This window comes from Adiantum capillus-veneris, chromosome 8 (assembly GCF_014529385.1).
Source record: "Adiantum capillus-veneris isolate H3 chromosome 8, ASM1452938v2, whole genome shotgun sequence".
Classification (NCBI taxonomy): domain Eukaryota; kingdom Viridiplantae; phylum Streptophyta; class Polypodiopsida; order Polypodiales; family Pteridaceae; genus Adiantum; species Adiantum capillus-veneris.
In genome coordinates, this window is record NC_140938.1 from 27480264 (window position 1) to 27498617 (window position 18354).

The following is an 18354-nucleotide window of genomic DNA, read 5'->3' on the forward strand; positions in this document are numbered from 1 at the left end:
TCATAGATGCTCCGTTTGGACCACACACACACACACACTCCCTCCTCATGCTCACATATGAGAGAGAGAAGTCACTTAAATCGAACACTCCCATGAAATCAAGCAAGAAGAAGGATGACAAGATGACGAGGGATGAGGTGGAGGCAGCCATCAAGCAAGCCATTTTGGCCAAAAAGAAAGAGACAAATAGGGCTCTCGACATCGACAATACGGCCCTATTGGAGAAGATCACGGCTCTAGAGGTGGAGTGTGCCTCTCTCAAAAGTAGAGTGGCAGCACGAGATGAAGAAATCGACAAACTAAAGGAGGAGTTGGAGGACATGCGCTCCTGGACCAAAGCTTGAAGGAGGAGTAATTCAGCCATCCATGGCAAAAGAGCTGAATATCATTAAGGCGCAAGTGCTCACCGTCCAAGCAAAGAAGCAGAAGAAGGCACGAGAGACCTCTTCATGCGTAGAGGTGCTGATCCACACCAAGAAACAAGTAGAGGAAGCATGCCAAAAAAGGGAAACATGAAACACCCACTCCCACCTCTATCATCAACATGACAATTGAGGAAGAGCAAAGAAGGAAAGCGTGTGCTCTAGATGTATGAGTCACGGGTGTCAATTGCGAGGCTAGGGGCTAGATCTTCTGTGGCTAAGTGCTCAAAACTGAAAGCGTTGATGTGTTGGGCTGATATGGCGCCGGAATCTGCAAAGGCTAGGCTAGATCTGCAAACTGAAAAATGCCAGGCTGATCTGTAGCAAAAACGCAAGAGGATCTGCACCCAAAACCCTATCGGCTGCTGTTGGCTGAAAACGCTAGCTAGGCTGTCTTCTTCCGGTCTTGCTTAGGAGAGAACACTGCAAGTTGCTAGAACTTCTTCTGTCTCTTCTACTAAAAAATGCTAGCGCTAGGTTTCTTTTATAGTGCCTTAGCAATTTGCCCTACTCATTTTTCCAACAAAAGTCACTTATTAAATAATAAGTGAAAAATGTGTATTTTGGGAAAAAGGGTTCTATGCTCTGTAAAATGCTCATGATGGGTATTGAATGTCATGCTGATGATCATGCTGTGTGCAACCAGAGGATATGCAACTAATCTAAATGCCTGGACATGCACAGGCTCACAAAGGTGCCAAAACACTTCCTAAGCTAACTTGAACCCTAGACCTGAGATAGGTAGTCCACATGCACATAGGGTTAGATGTGCACATGACATCCCCTCCTTTTCAAAGTGAGGTACCAGAGTCTGGTACCGAGCTGCATGGCTTCCTTGTAGTCTGCCAACAACTCTGGGTAATCTCTGAAAAACTCTTCATCGATCACACTGCCTCGCGGGTTCCTCGATCCTTGAACTTCAAAAAGTATTGTCTGACTTGCTTCTTTGTGCCATGAAACCGATGCAACAACACTTGCTCCGGCTCCATGACTTCAATTTCATCGATTATCTTAGGCTCTTCGTCTTCGGAAATGTCCTTTGGAGGTGTACCCTGAAACACTTTCAACCAAGAAACATGGAAAACGTTGTGCATTGACCATGAGTTAGGCAATTGTAATTAAATAGAAACCTCATTGATGTTTTTAATAACAAGAAATGGACCATACATTCTTAAAGACAATTTAGGACACTTCTTTCCGACTTGCTTAAGACATTGCTTCATGATTCTTAAATAAACGCAATCCCCTTTCTTGATAGAAACATCCTGATGATGCTTGTTAGCCTGTCGTGAGTAAGACTCCTGAGCCTTGCTTAGCCGAAGCTTCACGCTCTCAGAAATCTCATCCAACGACTGACTTTTAGCATTGGCATCAGGCATTTGGCTAACCGAGCGAGTCAAAAGTGACTGGAGCAGCCAAAAGCTGTCTCATACGGAGTTCTACCAATGACAAAGGAATAAGAGTCATTCAAAATGGCTTGAACCAATGGGAGATAGAGCTCCCAATGACACCATTGATCATGCACATATGACTTCAAAACATCAAAAGCCAATTGATTATAAATTTCTATTTAACAATCTGACTGTGGATGAAAAGCTGATGAAAAATTCAACTTAATGCAAAAAAATTTCAAAGAGTGCGCGCCAAAAATTGGACGTGAACTTAACATCTCTATTTGAAACGACTGACTTCGGTAAACCACAAAGGGGGTACCAATGCTTTATGAACAACTGTGCTACATCTTGGGCGGTGATTGTAGCCTTACAAGGAATCAACATGCAAAATTTGTTGTAACAATCGACAATTGTCAAACATTGAGTGTTCCTTGAATGCAAACTAGGTGGAAGGTTAGTCACAAAATCCATAAAAATATCCTGAAAAGGCCCATCGGGAATAGGCAGCGGTAGCAAGAGGCCTTATTGCTTGCCCTGAGGAGCTTTTACCTTTTGACAAATGGTCCACTGTGTGACATAACGAAACACATCCTTTCGTATTTCAGGCCAATAAAAGAATCTTTCTATTTTTTTCCAAAGTGGTGTTCATCCCCCTGTGCCCACCCGTGAGAGAGTCATGAGCATTGTGCAATATGGTTGTCTTGAGAGAGGGCAACACACATAGACGGTGACGAAAGTACAACAAACCTTCACGAATGAGATAGTTGTTGGGCCCTTGGGAAGCAAGAGCTTGTAACCATTGCTTACCAAACTCGAAATCTGCATCCCGGTTCTTCATGCTGTCGAAAGACATACCCTGAATAGAAATTGTGAATCTTGACTCAAGAGCTAGGATCTGTCCTTTGCGACTTAACGCATCTACAACAGGGTTAGCTACATACTCAATCAAACCTCCAAATTGCTCAAAAAATTGTGACCATCGTACTTGGCGATCACTCCAATGTGCACTAGGCATAGAGAACCACTTGAGAGCTTGGTGGTCTGTGCAAAAATTGTGAATCTTGACTCAAGAGCCAGGATCTGTCCTTTGCGACTTAACGCATCTACAACAGGGTCAGGTTTACAAGGCACATAATCAAACCTTCAAATTGCTCAAAAAATTGTGACCACCGTGCTTGGCGATCACTCTAATGTGCACTAGGCATAGAGAACCACTTGAGGGCTTGGTGGTCTCTGTGAACTGTGAACTCTCTACCATACAAAAAATGCTGCTTGAGAGAGTGAATGACAAACAGAAGTTCTTTGTCATAAATTGAATAGTTCTTTTCTGCACTATTTAACTTCCGGCTCCTATGGCGACATTGCTCGCATTTGTCCACACCTCAAAGGGGTCATCCCAAGAGGCAAGGATGAGACACGGCCCTTCTGTCACCGCACCTTGAGAGCTGCGAAAGCCTCAATGGCTTCGGTAAATCCACACGTTGTCGGCGAGTCTTTACCCCTTTCAAAACATCTGTCATGGGCGCGGCAATGCGTGCAAAATTCTCTATATGCAAACTATATGCTTGACATAAACGCACATCATATGCAGTTTTGGGCAATTCCCAATTACGAACCTGTTCCACCTTCGCGGGATCTAGCTTGATGCCTTCTACAGAAATGATATAACCCAGATAAGTAACTTCAGTGAGAAAAAACTCAAATTTCTTAGCTGCAATGTACAACTGACACTCATCCAAACGAGCTAAAACCCTTTCTACATCCTTTTCATGTTGTTCCCACGATGCAAAAAAAATGAGAATATCATCAAGAAAGATAAACATACACATGCCTACCATATCGCCAAAACGGCCTACCATGAAACGGTTAAATGTACCCACGGCACCTGTCAATCCAAAAGGCATAACCACATACTCCCATTGCCCTAGCTCAATGCAAAAGGCGGTCTTGTAGATTGCGCCTTTGAATACCCTTACCTGATGGTATCCACTTTTGAGATCGACCTTACTGAAAACCATTGCCCCATTGAGCCTATTGAGAATATACATCTGAGCCATCGGAAACTTGTTCTTGACGGTCATCTTATTGAAAGCCTTGTAATCGACACACAAACGAGATGAGCCATCCTTCTTACGGACAAATAAGATAGGAGCAGCAAAAGGACTTACACTATGACGTATGAATCCTCTGGCCACCAACTCCGTGAGTTGCCGCTCTAATTCTTCTTCCTGAGTCTTGTTCAAACGATAGGGAGCCTTACTGACTGGCTGTGCCCCCTCCGTTAGTTCAATGCGATGATCCTCCGGCCGCTCGAGAGGGAGTCGTGGTGGAAGATCATCCTGCAAAAAGAGGTGCTCATACTTCATAAACAAAGCTGAATACCTGTATGGAGCGTGAATGCTCTGGGTAACTGGAGAGGCATAGATGAATGCCGCTTGTGCTCCTCTTCGTAATTCACGCTTGGCCTGCACATGAGAAATGAGAGGTAAAGAATGCATACCCTCCTTACCACGAATGATCATGGGAGAGTCACTTTTGGCATTGAGAGTGAGCATATTGTTGGCCCAATCGATGAGAGGGTTATGCTCACAAAACCATCTAATGCCCAAAATCATATCACATCCTGAGAGAGGAGACACGACAAATTTTCGGCGGAAGGAAGCTTGTTGAACAGTGAATAACACATCAAGGTACTCTTGCGTAATGAGAGAGTCCATACCGGGAGCGAAGCCCGACACCTCGAGAGGAGTTGTCTGCCTAACCTCTAGGCGGGCTCTCTCTACAAGAGGCACCAATCACATCATGCATACTGCCTGAATCAAACAATATGGCAAAACGTGGACCCTTCACATGACCATTACTATTTTGAAGAGAAAATCATCAATATATATGTCAGAAACATGTGGAGACTCAGATTGGTTCACTAAAGTGACTGTGGTAGTTGTCGGTGCTTTGGGTTCTTTAGGTGGTGCTGTCTTAGGACAAGCATTCTTAATATGACCCTTGACATTGATAACATCGACCTTCCTTAGCATAAATGACTTGTTCTTCTCGCGTTGTGTATCCTCCTACAACTGCTTGTGCAGATTTTCCATCCGGGGTTAGCTTAGGTTTTAGCAGGTGTTTTAGCTTTACCCTTAGATTCATTTTGAGAGTTCTTTTCCGAAGGATTAGAGGAAGATTGGCTAGAAGAGTTATCGTTCTTACCGTTCAGAGGAGTCTGAGAGGTACTGTTCTCCTTAGGCTTTCCTTTGTTGTGCTTCATCTCCTGTGCGAGAGCAATCGCTACCGCCTTGTTGAGATCCACGGGATCAAGTACTTCGACATCAAACTTCCGAAAAGGAATGCCTCTTTGCGCTCATCACTTGATTTTGCGTAATTGGGTGCCGAGCTGCAAAACACAGTTAGAGAAAGACATGACTGGCATACCATTTTACTTGAGATTGCACCAATCTTCTTTCAACCGCGCTAAGTACTCAGGTGGCATAAACCGCGCCTTGAGCTTGTCTTGGAAGTCGGCCCAATTGAAAGAAAGGGGAACGTCTTCTTCGGATTCCTCTAGGTGTGCGGCCAACTGTGCCTCTTGCCATGCGTGATACCAATTAATGGCATCATCGGCAAGATACATTGCTGCCATCAAAACTTTGCTATTTCCTGTTTTCTTAGTTGTCGCAAAGTAAGCATTAAATTTATGCAACCAAGAATGAATAACATTAGCATCCATCTTACCGTCATACTTACTGAATGTCAACTTCTTAGTGACTGGATTGTTGGAGTCCGCATCTCTACTTATGCTACCTTATGAACTGCCCACATCTTTGACCAGCTCGGATTTCGAGGTGAGTACTTGTAAAACCAACTCTTGCATGCGTTGGTCTCTCTGCGCCTCACGCTCTAATTCCAAGGCCGCTCGCCTTTCTTCGGCCGCTATGCATTGAGCTTCGCGTACTTGCTCACGCTCAAGCTCCATAGCTTCCCTTCTTTCTTCGGCCGCCAAGATCCTTGTCACAAAAGGGAGAGCATAGCAATATAAAATAGACTCGGATAAATAGAATTTATCACTTATTACTAAAGCCAGAGCATATAGAGAGAATTAGATAGAGAGAGAGAGAGAGAGAGTGAGAAGATCGTCACAGTACTAGGACCAGAAGATGGGCTGGTCCCCCCCGTAATAGTATCTTTATTACTAAGGAGAAGTCTATACAAGCACTTGAACCGAATGTATTACCATGTTCGTTCTAGAATAAGACTTGATGGTTCCCGGAAGCCTCTTACTTGGAAATCTCAAACTTCCGGATCACAACTCGAGAGGCTACCTCTCTCCGATCCGTGGATCTACTTCCCAAACTCAGGTACAAAACCCTTGGGCTGATCTGGCTCTAATTCCTCAAAGCGCTTTTCTCTTGCAGAGGCTCATGCCTTCCTCTCCTCCTACTCCCTCAGTCAGAGGAAGTACACCTGCAAACAAATACTCAAAGTTCATAACATGAAAATCGTTACCTTCAAAGTCTCGACGCTCGAAACGCAACTCGATTCTCGAAAAGCAATTCCCCGGAAGAGATCTCTACATAGAAAATCCTCTCTTCCAATCCTACACATAAAAGAGGTGGGTTCCTTCTCGTAAATCAGCCACGTCTACGACGTTTATGGGCTGAAAACAGAGAGAAACAGCATCTTGTCGCGATGGAAACATGCTCTACAGGCACTTCTTCGCGAGGGAAGCGCACTAGGTCCTGGCGACATCTGGTACACTTGGGGCAGCCATGGGCATCACCCGCAACATCTTTGCGGCTGAAAATTTGCAGTAGCATCTTCTCCTTGCAAAAACTACTCTTCCCTCTGGGAGAGGGCGTGTGATGCTTTTGTACCTCTCTGGCCACAGCAAAGATAGCAAAGCACTGGCTGCCCGAATAGAGATTGCGGCCGTTTTTTTTCTCTCTTTCTTTCTTTTTTTTCCGCTATTCTGCCAAAAAAAGAGAGAGAAAAATCGCTGGCTGGTTTTTACTGCTTTATTTACTCATAGGATGCCCACTTATTAAGTGGGCGGCCGGTCACCTTTAAAAATGGTCTGAATGTCACAAACAAGTGACGTGGCATGGCCAAATGGGGCAGCAGAAACACACACACACTCTCTCTGGCAGCCAAGCAGTCCCGGATTTCACGCTGAAATGCTGACGTGGTAGACCCGCAAAACCCGGTGGAAAATACGGAGTACTGACGTGGTACTGGCTGTACGGAAGTCCAGATTTTATGGCAGTTGTACGGACGCTTTTGTCTACGCAATTCAGGGCTGAATTCTACGCGAAAGAATGAGAGAGAGAGAGAGAGAGAGAGAGAGAGAGAGAGAGAGAGAGAGAGAGCTTTTAAAGTGTTGCTTTATTTAATAAATGCTTTTAAATTGGCAGCTTTTGGGGCTCTGCTTTTAGCATCCCTTGTAAACCTTTATAAGAGTGGTTTGGGCTCCCACATCTCAGAGCATCTAGACGCAGAGTCTGAGAGTGAGACCCAATCACTCCCTTGAGCACAGATTTTAATACAAAAAGAAATACCAAAAGGGGCACCAGTCTTTGGGGCCAATACCTCTTGGCACGGAACTCCGTCGGGCCGGTGTCGAATCAAATTGTGAACTGTTTTGAAGTGAATTCCTGTCGTGTTGCAATAGATTCTTGACTTGGAGTGTCCAAGTCTGTTACAGTGGTATCAAAGCACGGCAGATTTCTCTTCTACTGAGAAATCCGATCCTTTTACGCTGCACTTATGGATTCAAGCAAAGGACAGTCGACTTCCTTTGCATCTGGAGATGCGGGAAGAGATCACGAAGAAGATTCACGCAAGGAGTACCGCCCGCCCTGGCCTACTCAGGCGGAGCTTGAAGAGATGGAACATCGGAGATTGGTCGATGATGCGACAAAGCTAATGATGAATTTTGCAAAGGACCCTAAACTTGCAAAAATTTTCACCCAGACCTCCTTTGACGAGGTGCACTCACAGTGGCGGCAAACCACGGAGCCACCCCTCAAACCGGCACTCAGGAAACCTCCTACTGCAAGGATGTTTACGGAGCAAGAATTAGAAAGGTGGTTGTTGCATGGATTAGCCAAACTTTTGACGCGCAGAACAAAACCGAAAAGCATGAGAAAAAGCAAAAGAAAGGCACCGACTTCCCGGGTTATTTGGGTCGTAAGTCTACTTTTGCCTCGGCAAGAAAGCAAAAGAAGCATGTGCGATTTGAAGGAGTACCCAGTTCTTTTTCTTCTTCTTCTTCTTCTTCTTCTTCTTCTTCTTCTTCTTACAGTTCTTCTAGCTCCGACTCGAGCAAAGAAGACTAAAAAGGAAAAAAGCGAAGCAAAAAGCAACACTTCGGAAAGGGCAAGAAAAAGGCAAAGAAGTCTAAATCTCGCCCCAGTTGTTGACAGTTCTACAGAAGACTCGTCTTCGGATAGTTCGGACTCCGATTACAACAGATTTATGCAAGGAAGAAGAATTTTTATAAAGCCAACCAGTATGACTTTCTAAAAGAGAAAAGCAAGAAAGTTCGAGAGTTTAAAGAAGGTGAACAGTCAATTAAATTTGACACGTTTTCTCGATTTCGAGATGCTTCGTTTGACATAGCTTTCTCTGGAGGACATTACTCAGAGCACTCCAAGATCCGGAGGGCTCCCTCGTACTTCAAGGGAAATGCTCGAACTTGGTGGTCCACGCTTCTATTGAACAAGAAAGCGCCAGTTAAATGGCTGAAATTTAAAAGGCTTTTTATTTCTTCTTGGTTGACTCGGGAGTACGAACGCGACATACGAACTGCTTCTTCATTTAGAAAGATCTCGTTCAAAGAACAGATTGAGCGGTTTACCTTGGGGACTCCTACAGAGATCCGAGATCACTGCTTAGAGCAAAAGTCAGATTCCATCCAGGAACTGATGAGTCATGCGAAACGGGGTTTTGCCATTCATTCAGGCAATTTGAACTACCCCACAGATGAACTCATGACGCAAAGGACCGAATAGACTTCGAACTATGAAAGTAGCAAGAAGAAGAGCAACCCAGAAAAGAAACAAAAGGATGCACGACCCAAGCTCACTCTTCGAGAGAGGGCTAACTACACCAAAGAGGGAAAGTGCTTTGGATGCGGGGAAATTGGGCATATCTCTGCGAAGTGCCCTAAAAAGGCACCGAAAGAACAAAACGACAAAGATGAAGAAAGACCTGAGAGTTCAAAAGCAGCTGAGGAACGTGGACGAAAAGGCAAGATGAAAGAAGGACTAGATCCATATTGCATGGGTACTAACTTAAGCACGATCGACGAGCGTACAGAACTTTGCCGAGCTTAAGGCAAAGTGAAAGACCAAGAAGCCCTCATTTTCTTTGATGGAGGAGCCAAGGCCAACTTCATTTCACCTGAATTGGCGGCACGGCTTGAGATCACACCCGATCGGATGGGACCACTAGCAGAGGCAGTTCTAGCAGCTACCCGACAGGGACGTAGCCATTACACCTGTCATTGGCAAACTTCGGTTGCATTGTCAGGGGTATTTGGGACACAAGGACTTCTACATAATGCCCTTGGAAGGTTGTCCTCTTGGGAATTCCCCGGTACCATAAGAACAACGCCGTGGTCAACTAAAGGGCGAGAAAAGCAACTTTGACTACAGAGAAGGACCGAACCATTATACTTGATCTGAAACTTTAAGGGCGAGTCTGTCCCTATTGTATCAGCTTCGACCGTTTCAAAACTAATGAAATCCAGTCTGTTTGTTTACTCGATCTTTATGAAAGAGTTGAATGATGAGAATAGGACAAATATGTCTAAACTTGATACAGAACGCCAAGATTTTTTCCACACTCGTGCCGATTGCTTTTCAGAGAGCCTGCCAGGCGAGTTACCACCAAATCGTCCTGAGGATCATACCATTGATCTGATACCTGGAAGCAGACCACCGAACCGGCCACCTTACCGTGTGAGCCGAGCCCAGAACGAAGAAATTATGAACCAAGTGAAAGACCTCTTGGAAAAGGGTCTTGTCCAACCTAGTACTTCAACTTATTGCTCTCCAGTGTTGTTGGTTTTGAAGAAAGGCCGATCTTGGAGAATGTGCATCGATTATAGAGCTCTCAACAAAATCATCATCAAGAACAAATTTCCGATTCCTAGGATCGATGATATTCTTGATCGACTACAGGGATCCTCGTATTTTAGCAAGATCGACTTCGAAAGCGGATATCATCAGATCCGAATCGCGCCGGGAGATGTCTACAAGACAACTTTTCGGACGATTTTTGGGCTATTTGAGTTTTTGGTGATGCCTTTTGGCCTAACCAATGCTCTAGCCACATTTAACAGAATGATGGACAGGATTTTTCGAGAGTACAGACTATTTGTTGGCACTTTCTTTGACGACATCATTGTTTTCTCCAAGGATGAGGCAGAAATAGAGAACATCTGCTACAGGTCTTTCAGGCATTACGAGATCACAAGTTGGTGATTGATGCGAAGAAAAGTGAATTTTCCTACCCGAGATACACTTTTTGGGACACATTGTCTCAGCAGCAGGAGTGCAGATGGACCCGGCCAAGATAGAGACTATCCGTGATTGGCCCGATTTGAAGAATATCCATGAAGTTACAAGCTTCTTGGGCTTGTGTTTGTACTACACGCGGTTAAGGGTAAAGCGATAAGGCGGTTCTTGGTTAAATTCAAGAACTATCCTGCATTGGATGCGAAGTGGATGGAGGAGGAGGACCTAGCAGATACTCCTCAGATTGTGAATCTATACCTTGAAGCATTTGGATTAACATAGTCTATTCTAAATGGAACCCCGAACTCAGCTTGGGCCGAATCTAGTGCAGCGGGTATACACAAGAGAGGAGTCGCTCCACTCCTTTGTCAAGAGATTGCCTCGATTTTTATACTAAAGTCACTGATGTCTCTTTGAGTTTCAGGGATACTGTGAGCTGACAGTATTCTGCTGTATGACTTTATGAACTGGAATTCCCGATAATATGATATTACTTTGTTCTTGACTTGTTTGAGTGCAGGAATTGATAGACGAAATGACTGCAACATTTCGGTCTGAACGATCTCGATAGACATGGTTGCAATAAGGATTAGTCAATCGGGCATCTGAGAGGTCCCAAGTGGATCTAGATGTGATTGCTAAATACGTTGCCGATTGATCATGGTCTAAGATCCGAATGAATTTTTGAATGTGATTTGTCATGTGATGTCAAGTGATGTCCTGTGATGTGACCATCGATTGGTACATGTGCTGGATGTGTGTTCCTAGTGCGTCGGTACTAACAGTTAGTGTCTGCTAAGACACTTTATGGCCTCTGTCTGTTTTGCAGGCGTAATCCAGGGCGATTACAATGCTTTCGAGAGGGGGTATATCACAAACAGGTGACGGCGTGCCCAAATGGGGCAGCCGAAACACACTCTCTCTCTGGCAACCAAGCAGGCCCGGATTTCACTCTGAAATGCTGAAGTGGCAGACCCGCAAAACCTGGCGGAAAATACGGAGTGTTGACGTGGCACTGGCTGTACGGAAGTCCGCGTTTTACGACAACTGTACGAACACTTTTGTCTATGCAATTCAGAGCTGAATTCTACGCAAAAGCATGAGAGAGAGAGAGAGAGAGAGAGAGAGAGAGAGAGAGAGAGAGAGAGCTTTTGAAGCTTTGCTTTATTTATTGAATGCTTTTAAATTGGCATCTTTTGGGGCTCTGCTTTTAGCATCCCATGTAAACCTTTATAAGAGTTGTTTGGGCTCCCACTTCTCAGAGCATCTGGACGCAGAGTCTGAGAGTGAGACCCAATCACTCCCTTGTACTTTCAGCACAGATTTTAATACAAAAAGAAATACCGAAAGGGGCGTCAGTCTTTGGGGCCAATACCTCTTGGCACGGAACTCAGCCGGGCCGATGTCGAATCAAATTGTGAACTGTTTTGAAGTGAATTCCTGTCTTGTCGCGGTAGATTCTTGACTTGGAGTGTCCAAGTCTGTTACACTAAATCTGTCCAAAAACTCAACAAAACCTTATAAGTTAAAAACAATGCTTTCATAGCACTTTCCAGGCGTCCCTGGATGCAGCCACATGCACGGTTGCAATGCAAACATAGACTCCTCGCGGGAAAGCATCTGCTTTCCCGAAAAGCAATCCGCTTTCTCAGAAAGCATCCGTTTTTTCCTCAAAGTTTCCTCTTAACCCATCTTCATTCAAGTGCTCTTGTGCACAATTCTAACACAGTTCGGAATTTCCTCTTGACTAAAAATATTCCCTTTCCGATGCACTTGTCACACACCTGTGACGCATCAAGAATCCCCATCACCTAGTCCTTTCCTACCGAACTTACGATACAATCTCCTTCATGATGCTCTCTCTCACCCATTCTATGACGCATCAGAGATGTCCGTTCCCAGATGGTCGAATACTTCTTTCCGAAGCTCCCTGTCACCCATCCGATGTGACGCATTAGAAGTACCCGTTCCTGGTGGCCTTATAAATATTCCCTTTCATAGTACTCCTGTCATTACTCTGAATGACACACTAGCAATCCTTTGTACTCAAATGTCTCCAGTGAGAAAAACCCTCTCACTTAAAATTCCAATAATTCCTTTAGAATTATTTCTCTGTCAGATATAGCCAATTAAGCAACATCCCTCTCACTTATAAACAGTTGCCCTCAACTGTAGAGATCCAATTAAATTGCCTGGGAAAAACCGGAAAGATTCCAAATCTTGCTCAATGGTGAGTTGAGCTAGTCCTTTCTCAAAAGAGAACTTAAAAATTAAATTAATTAAAAATTCAATAATTCAATACTTACCTTACCGGTTCATGTCCCTCCTCTAGTACCTCGAGGATATCCTTCACCAATCATCAAAGTAACGAGCCACGTAAGAACTCATCATTCACGTCTTTCCGAGAATCTGTTAACTCAATTCCACCTTCTCAATCCTGAGAAAAATAATCGTCCTAGAAATCAATCTAGGTCTCTGTCCTTGCGCATAACCTTGCGCTATTAGTTCTGAGGATATTAAACCTCTTGTGTCCTCCCGCATAGGCATGTCGAGAGCATTAAGCTCATGTGAATCTTCTTGTGGCAAACAAAGTGTGTCATCTTACCAAAGTAAGTTCTTATTTCGGGTTTCGGGCCTTTGCTTTGGGTAGGCCAATTGTTTTGATCCGAAGATCCCTTGTGCACTGCTGCACGCAACACGTCTTTTCTGTTTTTTTTCCTCCAGATCCAAAGTTTCCTTATCTGAGACTCTGTTAACTAGATTCTGTCTTCTCAAATTTGAGAAGAATAATCTTCCTAGAAATCAATCTAGGTATCTGTCCTTGCGCATAATCCTGCGATGTTAATCCAGAGGGTATTAAACCTCTTGTGTCCTCCCACATAGGGAATGCCCAAGTCATAGAGCATTAATCTTGATGTCTTTCTTTCACAAATAGAGTCTGCGATCACCTTAAAGAAGGTTCTTGTTCGGGGCCGTCGCTCAACGTAGTTAGATGGTTCTAATCCGAAGATTCCTTGTGTACGACGGCAATTCTTTCCGATCTTTTCCTCTTGCGACCAGCAGTGTTTTCCAGACACGCATTAGCGTCTCTCCCTTGCAAAATCATAAAAAATGATTCACCTTGCAAGCATCAATGACGACTTGCAAAATCTTAGGCACATAAAACTCTAGCCATACGATTCTGTGAACATAAGTTCAAACTCGGCCCACTTAAGGGCGAACCCGCTTTAGATGTCAATGATGTTCTCCAATATGTGGTTAGGTTATTCTTACCATTTTTAAACGGTTCGTGAATTATACTCTTACAACATAATTGTTCGAATTAATTCCAACAGGAAAGAAAGCAACCTTGACAAATGAAAAGGGCCAAAAAATTGTACTTGATGTAAAATCGAAGGGCGAGTCCATCCCTATTGTATTGGCTTCAGCCATTTCCAAATTAATGAAATCCGGTCTCTTTGTTTACTCGATCTACTTGAAAGAGTTAAATGATGAACACAGAATGAACATGTATGAGCTTGACAAAGAACGCCAAGATTTTCTCCACACATGCTTATTGTTTCTCTGAGGACCTCCAAGTGAGTTGCCCCCATCTCGTCCTCAGAATCACACCACTGATCTGATTCCTGGAAGCACACAACCAAACCGGCCACCTTACCTTGTTAGCCGAGCCCAGAATGAAGAGATCATAAACCAAGTAAACGACCTCCTAGAAAGGGTCTTATCCAGCCGAGTACTTCACCCTACTGCTCTCCGGTGTTGTTGGTTTTGAAGAAAGACGGATCTTGGAGAATGTGCATTGATTACAGAGCTCTCAATAAAATCACTATCAAAATCAGATTTCCGATTTCAAGGATCGTGATATTCTTGACCGACTTCAGGGATCCACTTGTTTCAACAGGATTGATTTGAAAAGCGGATATCATCAAATCGGAATCGCTCCGGGAGATGTCTGCAAAACAACCTTTCGGACAAGCTTCAGTTTATATGAATTTCTGGTGATACTTCTCGGCCTTACCAATGCTCTAGCGACTTTCAACCGAATGATGGATAGGATTTTCCGAGAGTATAGATCATTTGTGGGCACTTTCTTTGATGACATTATAGTCTTCTCAAAGGGTGAAGCAGAACATCGTCACCATCTGCTACAGGTCTTCCAGGCATTGCGGGATCACAAGTTAGTTAACAATGCCAAAAAGAGTGATTGTTTCTTGCCAGAGGTACACTTCTTGGAGAACATTGTCTCAGCAGCAACAGGAGTACAATTGGACCCGGCCAAGATTGACACCATACGTGATTGGCCAGATTCGAAAAAATATTCATGAAGTTAGAAGCTTCTTGGGCTTGTGTTCTTATTACCGGCAGTTCATTCGAAAGTTTGCAGAGGTAGCTTCCCCTTTCCCCTTTGCACATTCTAACACCGAAAGGAGTCTCTTTCTCGTGGAGACCAACAAAGGGAACTGCCTTTCAGACACTAAAAGAGAATTTGACTACTACACCAGTATTGACTTTGCCCTATTTGCAAAAGTCACTTGAAGTATATTGCAATGCTTGTGGTCGTAGTTTGGGAGCGGTCTTAATGCAAGAAGGCCATGTCATTGCCTACGAAAGCCGATTGTTTTCAAGGCCAGAATTGACAACACAGATTTATGAGAAAGAGCTTTTAGCAATGATCCATGCTCTTACTCGGTGGGGACATTACCTACTCGGAGCCGATTTCACGGTCATCAGTGATCATCAGAGTTTACGCTACTTCTTGTCACAGAATCGGCTTTCGAAAAAGCAGATGCGGTGGGCTAACATCTTGTCACTATTTCACTTCCAGATTGTCCATGTTCAGGGACAGAAAAACTTGATGGCAGATGCTTTGTCTCGGAAGCTGTTAGTCTTGGCTATTTTCGCGATTCATCATAGAAGCTTCGAGGACTTGGTTGATCAGTACGCCACAGATCCGGATTTTTCTGATGTATTCACTCGAATACAGAATGGGGAGGTAGTAGCAAGATATTCCATACGGGATGGCTACTTGATGAAGAAAACGATGTTGTGCGTCAGACAGCCGGTGAGGGAAAAGGTTCTGATTGAGTGCCATTGTCCACCTTCTACGGGTCACCGCGACATCGACACCACCTTGATAGGTGTGGAGCGTTACTTCTTTTGGTCGAGACTCAAGAAAGATGTGGACGACTTTGTACACAGCTGTTTAGTATGCTAGAAGGTCAAGTTTGGCAGGCATAAGGCACAAGGATTGTTGTAGCCTTTACCCATTCCCACCCGCCCCTTGGAAAGTATTGCAATCGAATTAATTTTTGATCTCCCAAAGACACAGAGTGGGCATGATGGCATTTGAATTGTCATCGACATTTTTAGCAAGCAAGCTCCCTTCATTCCAGTGAAGAAAACAGTCAAGCCGGAGCATTTAGCGAGACTATTCATTGCACAGATTTTTTGACTACATGGCATGCCTGAGACAATAGTCTCTGACAGAGATCCCCGATTCACAAGATTGTTTTGGAGGGCTATTTGGGAGAACATTGGCACACGGTTGCAGTTCTCATCATCATTTCACCCACAAACAGATGGGCAATCTGAGATTTGCTAATGCAATCGTTTTGGATTTATTGAAGTCTTACATTTCTCATCAGAAGACTCAATGGGAAAAAAAATTGCCCTTGGTGGAATTTGCCTACAATAAGACGATCCACTCTTCGACGGGGAAGGCGCCATTTGAGATCCTTGAAGGTGCTCCAAAGGTTCCACCCTTCCTTAGCACTAAAGATAAGCTTTTTGAAGCCGACCAGTACACGAGGGACTTGGACACTACATTTGCCGAGGTCCGGGAGGTTTTAACGAAATCTCAAGAACGACATAAGAAGGCAGCAGATCGACATCGACGATATTTGAAATTAAAGGAAGATGATTGGGTGCTCTTACGTTTTAAGAAGGCACACCTAAGAAAGAAAAAGAGAAAGGAGTGGCTTTTTCCAAAGCTTAGCATGAGGTATTATGGCCCTTTCCAAATAAAAGAAAAGATAAATGAGGTCTCCCTTAGACTCAAGCTGCCGGATACTTGGAAGATTCACAATGCATTTCATGTGAGTCTATTGAAGCCTTTTAAAGGTGATGTGTCAATTGATGGGGAGCCTGATGAACCACCCGAAGTGGAAGAAAGCGAGGAGATACTCGTTCCAGGACAGATTTTGGCACACAAGGACAGAAAGATAAAAGGTAAAGTGATTAGGCAGTTCTTGGTTAAATTCAAGAACTATCCTGCATTGGATGCGAAGTGCATGGAGGAGGAGGACCTAGCAGAAAGATTTTGGAACTTTACCTTGAAGCATTCGGTTTAGCATAGTCTACACCGATAGAACCTCGAATTCAGCAAGGGTGAATCTAGTGCAACGGGTTTGCATAAGAGGGGAGTCACTCCGCTCCTTTGTCAACGGATTACCCGATTTGGAAAAGAGCCATTGATGTCCCCTTTGGGTTTCAGGGATACTAATGTGCTGAGTAGTATTCTGTTGTATGACTTTATGACAGAAATTCCCGAAAATGAAAATGATTGATTTATACTTGACTTGTTTGAGTGCAGGAATTGAAAGACGAAATGGCTGCAGCATTTTGGTCTCATAAATCTCTATAGACATGATTGCAATAAGGATTAGTTAATCGGGCATTCGTGAGGTCCGGAATGGATCTAGATGCGATTACTAAATATGTTGCCGATGGTCATGGTCTGAGATTTGGAATGAATTTGTCTGTGATTTGTCATGTGATGTCCTGTGATGTCCTGTGATGTCAAGTGATGTCCAGTAATGTGACTATCGTTTTTGTACAAGTGCTAGATGTGTCATGTCTAGTGCGTCAATACTAACACTCAGTGTCTATTAAGACACTTTATGGGCTCTGTCTGTTTTGCAGACGTAATTACAATTCTTTCAAGAGGGGGGTATGTCACAAACTGGTGACGTCGTAGGCCCCCGGACATAAACACACACAATTGCTGACGTGGCAGATTTCCGCTTTATGCGTTGACAGGCTAACGTGGCAATTGTACGAAAACCCGCTTTTCGCACTGATTGTACAGATCTCCGCAAATCGCGCTGACAAGCCGTACGGATCTTTCGCAAATTACGCTCTCAGCTTTTGGAAGGTTTTGCTTTTGAGTAACTTTTTGGGGCTCTGCTTTTGGGCATCCCTTGTAAGAATAAATAAGCCCAAGGGCCTCACTCTGCAGGGCACCTGGATGCAGAGACTGAGAGTGAGCACCCACGGGCTCCTTGTACTGGTGATAGAGGTGCACAGCTGGCAGGGACATGGATTCCACTTTTGTTATATGCTGATAATATTGTATTGATCTCCGAATCTCCGGGGCGGATGCAACGTCGCTTGGATGCTTTGCATAGGTTTGCCCACGAAAGTGGTTTGTCTGTCAACCTTGGTAAAACCAAGGTTATGGTGTTTAATACCACCCCACAGTGGATCAGGAGGTCAGCTGCCAGCACCTACATTCACATACGGCCAGGAGACTGTGGAGTACATACATGCTTACACTTACCTTGGAGTGGTTTTTAGCGGACCTGCATTCTCACTCGGGAGAGCAGCAGAGACCAGATTGACTAGAGTCCATGCAGCATTGGGTACATTGGAGAGGATGTGTTCGCAAGTTCGGTTTCAGGAGCCTCGGACGAAGCTCTAGCTTTTTGACACTTTGGCGGCTTTTGCATTGCTTTATGGAGCTGAGATATGGGGACCTTCATTGGATCACCACGGGAGGTCGGGTCGCACTGATGGATGGGGAAACATGGAGAAACCTCTCGTCTCTATGATCTCGCGGCTCATTAGAGCCAAGGCATCAGTACCACGTGCCATTATCCGAGCAGAGCTAGCGGCCCCTCCACTAGTGGTTGAGGCGCTCACCAGATCAGTCTTTTTCATACACCGCACATGGGAACTTCCTAGAGACAGATATGCTCGCATTGCACTTGAGTCCTCTCGACAGTTAGCCATGAAGGGAGATACAGC

General features: G+C 44.3%; 1 protein-coding gene across 1 annotated transcript in view; it reads right to left on the minus strand.

Moving 5' to 3' along the window:
• LOC147451845 (kinase family with ARM repeat domain-containing protein) overlaps nt 1–18354 on the minus strand; it is a 102336-nt gene that overhangs the window by 52227 nt on the left and 31755 nt on the right. The gene's annotated exons all lie outside the window — the stretch shown is intronic.